Source organism: Sinohyriopsis cumingii, chromosome 2 (assembly GCF_028554795.1).
Source record: "Sinohyriopsis cumingii isolate HCF-2022 chromosome 2, ASM2855479v2, whole genome shotgun sequence".
NCBI lineage: Eukaryota > Metazoa > Mollusca > Bivalvia > Unionida > Unionidae > Sinohyriopsis > Sinohyriopsis cumingii.
The window spans coordinates 46,320,212-46,331,677 of record NC_142962.1 but is presented as its reverse complement, the minus strand read 5'-3'; positions in this window follow the sequence as shown (position 1 = coordinate 46,331,677).

Below are 11,466 nucleotides of genomic sequence, written 5' to 3'. Positions count from 1 at the left end.
GGATAATGAGACTGGGTGCGACCTAGTGTCTGCGACTTGATGTCCCAGTGCTAGACATCACTATAAACTGTCACAAACACACACGCGCGCGTACACACACACATACAGTATAAAGCACATGTTGAAATATGGAACATGTCAATTTATAGTGTAGACCTTGCTGACCTTTCTCTATTCCAAATTAAAGTTGAGGTCTGGCTGACCTTCCTCTGTTCCGATTTAAAGTTTAGATTTTGCTGGCCTTTCTCTATTCCAATTTGACCACGCCGGTGGCCCAATTGATTAGAGTGTCCGCCTCAAATGTGGGAGGGTGCGGGTTCAAACACTTGCCGATTCACACCAAAGACTTGTAAAAATGGTTATAATATCTGTCTTGCTTGGCGCTGAGCAATAAGAGGTTAGTGTTAGGATTGGTTAGACTGGTATCACAATAATGTGACCGGGTGGTACTTCATGCTACGTGTCCTTGGCATGTTCCCCAGCGCTAGATATCACTATAAACTGCCACAATGCATTAGCCATGATGTCTCACCCAGTCACAATGCTGAGCGCATTGTGAGGCAGTTGCTAGTGCCATTTTTATAAGTCTTTGGTACGAGTCGGCCGGGCTTCGAATCCCTGACTTCCCGCATATGAAGAGGATACCATAACCCCTTATTCAACTGGAGTGGTCAAATTGGAACAGAAAAAGGTCAGCAAGACCTAAACTTTAAATTGACACGCATCACATGAATGTCCTTTATTTGTGTGTCGGTGTGTGCATGGAGAGACAGAGAGGAAGAAACTTCAAACAAAGATATAATAAAAACAACTATAGAGATAATATTTAACAATTTATTTAACTTTACTCAAGGAATTTATTATTATTGCTAAACACGTACAAAAGTAGAACAAACATTTAAATTAGTGTGACTCTAGAGGAACCCAAATTATGTGCTTATATATATATAATTCGTGAAAAATAGGGTGTTACTTTGTACTTTGTTACCTTTTTGCCGTTACATCAGCCCGTGAAAATTTACTTTTCCACTAAATCAGTTCTTGAAGTTTTAGAAAGCTGCTCTACATAATTAGTTATGATGATTGATTGAAGAAAAAAAAAACATATTTATTTTTAATGCTTTGAGCAAGTATGTTTTTCATTGATACATTCTCTATCAATAAAATATTTACTACAATCAGAACATTGAAAGAATGAACAAAAATCTACAAATAATAGTACCGATTATGGCGGAAAGTGCAATGTGAATGAATTTATGAGCGTCGGTGTTTTGAAAACAAGTTATAATGTCTCAATTTGCAACATGGCTGATAAAGTTATAATTGTTAATTATATGACTTTATAAAGTTTTTATTGATTGATACTAGTGAAAAACTAGCTGATGAAAATATGACTTCATTTTGTAACAGAGTCAGTTAAAATAAATTTCGATCATCCTCATTCCTTAAAACAGGACAATCTTATCCTAGAATTTGATGAATTTTTAAATCAGATTAATAATAACAATTCAGTTCTAAAATGGCATGTTTTCGCTGCGAGTGGGCTACCCAACCTACTCCCTATTTTAATATTTGCTGGAGGGGGAGGTAGGATTTTTTCCATCCTCAAGACCAGCATTCGGAGTTGTACTCACCTCCGACCCATAAGCTGAACAAGTTTTGGATTCGAAAATAACAAAATAAGTACAACCCAATTTCGTTTCCATTAAGATCATATATATCTACTTATTTGCCTTCGGTTTGCCGTCCTTGCCAGTTGTATTCATTCAGAACCCTGGTAAGATAACATGCTTAACCAATCTAAATAATAGCAACATAAACATTATTTTCATATCTCGACAGAACAGATTTGAAATATTTAGAAGGTCAAGTTACCGGCAGTGAAACATGTAGTTTGTTATATGCATGAAAAACTTGAGACTATAAATGAACAGAATAAACATATTCATTAATTTTTTTAATTTTTTTTTTTTTGGGGGGGGGGATAAAGATACAAACAACCCAGCAACAGATAAGCGAATGAAAAGACACGTTTATGTGAAAACTATCAATATTTCAAAAGGACTACTGTGAAATGATAAAATTGCAATTGAAACAAATTCTTGAAATATCACACCAAATCAATTCTCAAAAAAGAATCAAACACAATATGCAAATAATGAAAAATATTCTTTTACAGTTCACTTCGCTTTAGGATAGCATAGTATGAGTTCTGGCAATTCTGTGTGGATTCAAAGACAAGTTCTCAAACTGTAAAGATAAATCACCCAGAAATTTATAAATTCCACCCCCACCCCACCCCCATGACGTTCCTGTGTACAGGATATCGTCACTCCGTCAATTACACAATCCTTTACAAGCAAGTATGTCTTATTGAAAACTAGTTTACAGGGAAGCATCGAGTATGGAATATAGATGAAGCTTGGGCCGATCTCCTTTACAAGAAGCAATGGAAACTAACTTGTAGGGAAGCATCCAAAAATGGAATGTAGAGGAAATGTGGACCTATCTCATTTAGAAGAATCAGGACTTCTAAAGGAAAACTAGCTTGCAGGGAAAAAGCCAAGTTGAAATGAAGAGATTGCGTGGGCTGTTCTCATTTACAAGAGCAAATCTGGAGCTAAAATGCATCACTGATCCAGCACCAAAACTAGTCATATTGCAGTATATATTTAAATCATTAATGAGTCATCATGGCGAAATGTAGAACCCATCCACCTATGTCCTGGACATTTACAGATATCCTAAACCAGTTTTTAAAACATTAACTTGTTGAAAGCCAAATAAATGGATCAATATAAAGCAAGCGAGTACCACTCTGCAAGATGACTAGCATACTGACTAAGAAATGTATAGCCGATACGAATATTATCAGCACAAATTAATCGGTCATCTTTTTAAAATTGCTTCTGATCTAAAGATAAATAATTGGTATAAATTACATTCACTTCCTATTTTCATTCATGGCAAATAGAACACCTGGAGCTGAGTCACTTCAAATTGTATAGAAACACTTCATACTTAGAAAGCATTATTGAAGCTCACAATGTAATTAACACATCAACTAAAACTTTGATATCTTGCAAAAGTGAAAGTATTTAAAGTATTTACCGCTGCTAAACAAAACATTAAATACAATTATATGAAAACTGTCATTAGTTCCTATTAGTGTACATTTCAAAACCTACCTGCTATTTCCTTTGAGACATGTCCATTTTCCGTTGCTCTTGAACGATAATCTTACTAGCGTTGGTGTGAATGGCCTGAAATATACCTGTACACAAAAATATGTAACTTCTTGCATCAACAGTTCAATGTCACGTACCATATTGCTAGTCATGTCTTTTGAAATATTCAATATTTAATTTTCTTGAAAGATAAAAACGTTAAAATTCCTTTGCATAATAAATAAAAAAATATAACTTGTTGGAGATATTCTGCACCCCAAATTAATACACCCTACTACTCAGTCAAGCCGTGCCAGTTAGTAACAGTTACAATGCCAATAGGGATATCAAATGCTCTTGACATGGTGTTCAAACAAGACAAATGTACGAGGTCGAAAAATATTTTAGAATTTGGTCACATTTATAGACAAATTTTAGGAAGACAAGAATAAGACACTCGACTTAAGATTGTTCCCCCAAAATAAAAAGTCTCTGCATCTAAACTCTATAATTTCAAACCAAAATTTATATTTTGTTCCTTAAAGTATATTTTTCACATGCATTTTAAGTTGTATTCTCTTGGCACGACCAAGGAAAGACCATCCTGAAAAGTGACCATTACAGCAGTTAAATAATTTAGTAAATCTTATCTGTTTTCGTCTGATAAAGATTTTGAGCATGTTGCAGGTGTTTTTATTAACGAGTGTTCCGTTATTGAGATCATACCAGAATTTAGGTTGAGGAATCCGATTTTTGATATCGACTCATTTTTCACGTGCAAAATTATTCATATCAATTATGAGGATAAATTAGGTACTTTTACAATCACCGATGAAAAAACAGATCAGGACGATATTAACTATTTAATGAGTCTCTGGGATTTTTTACGATCACAAGTCTATCTTTTCGAAACGAATAAGGGATATCACGTTCTTTGTAAATCCACACCTGTAACGTTAGATCAACAAAAGGAACTAACCAAGAAGGTCAAAACAGATAATCCAGAATGGCTCGTGGACCCACAGGCCGGATTTTATAGCATAAAACTAGCGAATACGAGATCTTATAAACCTGGTGAAATAACAAAGAATAAAAGATGCATTTCGCACTAATACGTTTTACCATCTGAATTACTCGTCTGTCCAACCAATACTTGTATTTATTACATCATCATAACGAGAGGTGAAAAGAGCGCAATGCCCACGACCGATTGCATCACCCTCATTCACTTTGACCGTATATCAACGTATCCGAGTTCATCCTTCATAAACTATTTTCTGCCCTTCATGGACTTCCTGGTCCTTTATTATGAACTCGTCCTTCTTTCTCTCTTTTCCCCCGTACTCCTGTCTTTGGACTGTGTCGTCTTCCTCTCAGAAAGCTGTTCCTTAAAAGACAAATTTACCCCATAATTCCGTATACCCACTATTTAGAGGTACATACAATTCACTTAAAGTTATTCAGAGCATGTTGCTATCCACACACCGCGTAAATTCTGACTTAGTACGGTAGGACAGTGGCCTCGTTTTCCAGCTTTTTATAGTAATTTTGTATTTCGTTTAAAATCTGTCCTTTGTTGGTAACCACTCTGTTATTTACTTTTAACTTTTCAATCCCCCCCCCCCTTTTTAAAGTCAATTCTCCTATATACGCATGTCCCTTAGTATATATGTCATCATATTTGCCTGCTCTTGTCTGTTAATACACCAGGTGCTCTTCTATTAATTATGTTAATAACTGCTTTCATACGATGGCATAATCCTCTCAGTATTACTTCGTTGAATGAGTTGGTCTGTATTTAGCAGCATGCGTGTAGTTCCCTTTTTCTTTTATTTTAATGGTTCGTCATGGCCGCACGTGCAGCATGTAATTCCTGCTCCTCGCCTGCACCCATTTAATTTATGCAGCTGGCACTCCAGTCTTGCTTGCTTCACGTCTTGTTCTTGAATGTAACGGAATGAATGATGAATGGAATCTGAATCCTGATGAATGGAATCACACATGCACGATACTAAGACGTATTATTATACAGCAGATGTATGACTGATAATTGAAAGTAACGATACGAAGCCCTGTGAGACAAATAGCACACAACAGTCGAACGAGTCCTTAATTTTACAATAAGCTAATTAGTCCAAGTATATATACCGTTCAGATGGTTTCATCCGGATCTACATTGTCAGTATCTACGTTTCTATAGTTATGAGTAACGTCGTTGTTTCTTTCAAACCTTTGCAATAACAGGCCAATTACCGCTTAAGCCTATTCACTGTCAACTTACGAATTGCTATAATCCGTAACATTTCTGATCCTTGACTTTCCTCATCTTTTTCTCTGCCTTTTCAAATAACCCAATGAATTTCTTCGCAGCTGGCATACATTTACTCCTAGATGTCTTGGCTTCCAAATCCATAATATATGATACCACTAAGTGTAACTACATCAAATTTGCCAGGTGGTTGATTTTATGTATTGCTGCTACCCAGTGATTGGCCTCTCCACGTTGAGTAAGGCTTGGTACTCTTACATTACTGTAGATAACTTCCGGAGTCCTACGGTTTTTATGTGACATCACAAACATGCCCTAACACTACAACTTTCTGCACATGGGTGTTCGAATAAACTTGTTCTCTTCACCACTGTTGTTGGGTGGGTGTGGATAATTTAATAAAATTCAATGAGGAATTGTTTCACTAATATGTGTGAGCATGTGTGCGAGGATACCTGAGTGTTTGAGATTTACTTTTTTGTAACATAACCGGTTAAAAAATTTGAGGACGACATGGCAGATGGGTTATTCATGACCAAATGAGTTATCCTCGTTAAATAAATATTATTATTATCATTATTATTATTATTATTATTATTATTATTATTCAAGCAGTGGGACATGCCCCCACCCAACCATTCATTTTTTTGGAAGCAGTTTAGTGTAAGTACAGTTTAGTGTATTAAATATACGCATTTGTTTTGTACAGAGAGAAGTAAGGAAATACTTAACTGAGTTCATATTATGGTCACCTGGGATTGCATTGCGCACACGTTCAACTTAGAGTTGATTCGTTAATGCACGTGCAGCACTTTCGTCCTGCATGAGCTAGTAGCTGCTCATGCTAGCACACGTGCTGCAAGTCTGATGTCCATTAATAATTCAAGAAGTTCAAATTATAGCATTTATAATAAATAGTTAAATATATATAAGGATCAATTCAAGAAGTTCAAATTATAACATTGATAATAAATGGTTAAATATACATAGATATTAATTCAAGATGTTCAAGTTATAGCATCGATAGTAAATGGTTAAATGTATTCAAGAAGTTATAGCATTCCGCGATAGCGTGTTTCATTTTTGAAAGCATATCTTAAGTACAAATAAGTAAATAATGTTTCTAGTGTATTAGTTTGTTTGTTGTTTCATTGTTGGTGGTTAGTATAATATTAGTGAAAATTCTGTCAAATTGCCTCTTTGTGGTGTAGTCCATTTGTTAAATTCAAGGTACAAGTTATGGGGATTTGGTAGCAGATCTTTTCTGTTGAGAACATTTAAGAAACTTTGGAATAATTATAATGCTAACATACGATATCTTGAAGTAGTTATTTTGTATTGGTGTTTGCATGTTTGCAAATAGATTAGAAAAGTTGTAGTGAGTGGTTCAGTAATTAGTAAAGAAGCAGAGAAGCTTGTAAGTCTGTCTGTTCGTCCATTAAGAATGTTTGCGTTCAGTTATCTGAATCTTGTCATATACATCAGACTATATTGTGAATTGTGTTTTCGAGTTGTATTCTCAACTTGTATTAATTTCTAGTATTATAGTATACTTATTGTATACAATATGCATTTATAGTTACTTGTGTTTTCGAGTTGTATCCTAAACTTGTATTCATTTCTAGTATTATAGTATACTTATTGCATACATCATTTTATATTGTTAGTTTTGTTATCGAGTTGTATCCCTCAATTAGTTATTCATTTCTACATCTTGTTATCCGATATTGAATTACAGTGTGTGTGTGTGTGTGTGTGTGTGTGTGTGTGTGTGTGTGTGTGTGTGTGTGATTTGGATTTTTAACTTAGCTTGAACAATATTTCAGTCATATCGCTTCGATGTCTGCAGTGCTACAGTTTATAGTGATGTCTAGCACTGGGGAACCATGCCGCAGGCATGTAACATGATGACCCACCCAGTCATATTATCCTGACACCAGGCCGACCAGTCCTAACACTAATCTCTTAATGCTGAGCGCCAAGCAAGGAAGCTGTTATTACCATTTTTGCAAGTCTTTGGTATGGCTCGGTTGGAGCTCGAACCAACGACCTCCCGCATCCGAGGCGGACGCTCTAACCACCAGGCCACCGGATCGGTGTATTGAATCATAGCCATGTGCATTCAGAGTCATTTCCATAATAGTATACCTTTACATATATTAACTTACAAATATGAAACGTCCTTTATCCTTTATCCTGAATTCTTGTATAAATTGTTGTTGTTGTTGTAGGGTTTAACGCCATTTTTCAGCACACGATAGGTTATATATGTCGGCCAGTATTAATGGTGGAGGAAGAACCCGGGAAAACCCCGGAAAGAACCACCGACCCACGAGAAGCTACTGGCAAGCTTTCTCACACACACACATTGGCTAAATCGGAGACTCGAACCGACGCAGACAGAGGTGAGATGGCAATGATCCGTACTCATGCCCGGATGTGGGTCAATCCTCTGGAAAGACCTAATTTATACATGTTACTTGTCACGTATGGCCTCGATTTCACTTTATGAATCTTACTCTGAGAATTTAAAAAAATTAAAAAGCTGTTTACCACAACTCTTACTTGTTCTGAATCAAGGCCGGAACTAGGTCAGCATTATAAACAAAGTCTCTTTTATTAGTTGTTTACTACTGAATTACATTTCTGGACAATGTAGTTGTTGTAAGGCTTAGCGCAGTTTTTTAGCACAAGATAGGCTATACATGGCGGCCAGTATTAATGGTGGAGGAAGAACCCGGGAAAACCCCAGAAAGAACCATCGACCCAAGAGATTCTGGACAGTGTCAAATCCATTTAAAAAAATTACATTACAATACCATGTAATGGAATAATTTTTATATAAAAAAAACTAACAAACGAACAATACTTACATCGAATGAACTATAAATTAAATCAAATATACATAACAACACACACACACACACACACACACACACACACACACATATATATATATATATATATATATATATATATATATATATATATATATATATATATATATATATATATATATATATATATATATATATAACCGCGTACACACAAATACAAATGTACATTAAATTAGAATGCAACAGCGCTCAGACGAAGAACTTGTTCGTAATAAAGTATTGCATGTCTAGCATGCGGTTAACATAACAACTTTACAAATTATTAATCAATTTTTAAATTTAGAGACATATTATTGATCGAATATAAAGTGTATTCAAAATTATACAAGTAAGAAACGTCATGTAAAACGGATTGACAGGTAAAGTACAGGAAAAGCTCGTGCAAAGAAAGAGATAATGTTAGCAAGTGCGTCTCGGGGGATTCTTAAACAAAGGTGTATACTGTTGAACGTGGATTAAAGCATCCTGGCAAAAGGGCTGTGTACTGAGGGATAGAAGAGGAATTCGGAAAGGGTATTTAATTGGATTATCTGAAACGAAAGGTAAGTAGTGAGTATTACTCTAGACTTAAGTCAATTACTAATTCAAAATTGTAGAGAGAACAGAATAACCCAGATAGACGCCATTTGTTAATAAAGTGTACTAGATTAAGCCTGGAAAAGTCAGCTCTGATTTTACATTTTAGACGGATGAGAAAGAAGGATAACAAGGTGTTACTAGTTACCACTTCTTTATGATGATATTATTACATACATTCAATCCATATGGCATATTTATACTCCGCACATAATAAGAGGCACAAGTCCTCGAATTCCGATTCCGGGAACGATGCCACATTCGGGATACGACCAAATTTAAGGAAATGTAGAAGGTAATGAAGGATTTTAATAAGTATCAGCTTTTCTAAAGGCAATATTCATTTGTATTCGAAAAATAAATGGTCAGTGGTTTCAGTGCCACCGCAAAAATACAAAGCTTGGATTTGGAAATCTTTTTTTTATAAACACGTTGTAGCTAACGGGTCCAATGTTATGTATGGTTTTAAAAACATACATCTCTAGTGATGGGGTCTAAGAATTTATTATGCAGGTTTTTCCAAATGTTGGGGAAATTTAAGTCATATAATGTGGTTATTTTGGGTTCGAAAAGGTAACTTTGTAGTTGTTGTTCATGAAAATATGTGTAGGGACAACTAAGATACCACACTTTGCTTATATGCAAAAGGCCGAGAAGCGATAAGATGATAAATAATACTTTTAGTGGTGCGTTCCATCTCAGAATTACATCATTTGACGGACCCCCTAGTTCCGAAAGTTGAGGATTTTTATGTGTTTGTGTTTGCCCCTTTATGCTGATGAATGTATGTGTTCATTTTATTATAATTTCGGTTTTTATGAATATTGATCTAGGGTTTATGCACCTCCCTAATCTAGTGTATTATAGTCCCCTTGACCCTGGCTGGTCTTGGAGCCTTTATCTACGAATAGTGATCCTTGCCAGGGATCGGCTGTGCCCAGTGTATGCTATATTCATGTGCTATTTGTTTTGTATGTTATCTTTGTTTTTGTACGGGCTGGCTATAAACAATCAGATTCTTGAGTTTTATTATTAATTGCTCTAGTATTTTAGTGTGTGTGCAATAGAGGACATAGGCTGAGAATAGTATGAAATTTATAGAGATAAATTTTTGGATGTAGTCGTGTTGTGCATATTAACGTGTTTCTGTTTTTGTAATGTTCTTGTTATTAGTGTTGCCTTTGGGGAGATCCGGTACGACCCATACTACCACACGTTAGTCACGCAGCTTAGACAATTTTCCTTTCTATATTTTTTTTGGGTGTGGTCCCTCTCAGACTTGCATCAAAGAGGAGACCCTCTAGTGACAAAAGTTAACGGTTTTTATGTGCTTATGTTTTCCCTCCAATATGTCTTTTATTGTATCAATTTTAATCAATTTGGATTTGATTAAATTTTCTACGGTTTGTATACTTCCCTAACTAGTGTTTAGACTCTCTTTGACCTTGGCTGGTCTTCAGAGTTTTGTTTGCAGAAGTGATCCGTGCCAGGGATCAGTGTTGTCCGGTGTTTGCGATGTGTTTTGTGCAATATTGTTTTGTATGTTAACCATTGTATTTTGTACGGACTGGCTGGTATAAATCATTTTTTGAGATATTTAATTATGCAAGATTAAGTTTTGTAGAAGCAGTTTAATGTTAAGTAAAAGAGAAGGAAATAAATGTAATTGTTTGGTGCAAAATATGAATAAGGAAATTTTTTGACGCACGAGTTCATATTATGGTCGCTTAGTTATAAGTTATTCTAGTCTGCCAATTGGTAGCAAATCTGGTGAAATTATTTGGTAACTCTAGAGTAACTCTGGTAATTAGTATAAATGAGTAAGCTGAATACAAATTAAAGAATCTTTACAAATTAACAAGTTGCTTTCTGTTGAAACCATTAGATAGATCTGAAACAAGTATAATAATTAATGAATGTAATAATACACAAGAAGCACTGGAATTAGCGCACGAGTTCAAATTAGGGTCGCATAGTTAAAGCACGGGCAGCGGACACTGCTTCATCGAGCTAGTGAGCACTGGTCTTGCTAGTACATGTGCTGCGGATTTATTGTCAATATAGCTGATTTAAGTATAGCATGTATGTATTTCAGAAAATTCGATTTATGACAATTGATAGCAAATCTGGTGAAATCATGTAAATACATAAAAAGCATACAATTTTGTGTGGTGTTTGTATGCTTGCAATTAGTTTGGAAGAGTTACAGTCGAATATAGAGTTAAGAGTAAAGGAAACTGTTAAACATGTCTATTCATTCTTTTCTTAGAAGTATGAATGTCCCTTCGTGATGTAGACTTATCTATTCTTGTGGAATGTTCATAAATCAATATCCTTTTTCTTTCCAAGTTGTATATTTTTGTATACATTCTATTGTATTGTTACCTTGGTCTTGATTTATATGCCTCGACTTGTATACAGTCCTGTTATAGTAACCGTCATATGTATTTCATTGAGAATATGAAACTTTATCCGTTGTCCTTATTCCGTTTCCGTTTCAATATTGTAACTTCATTTGACGGACCCCATAGTTCCGAAAGTTACAAGGTTTTTATGT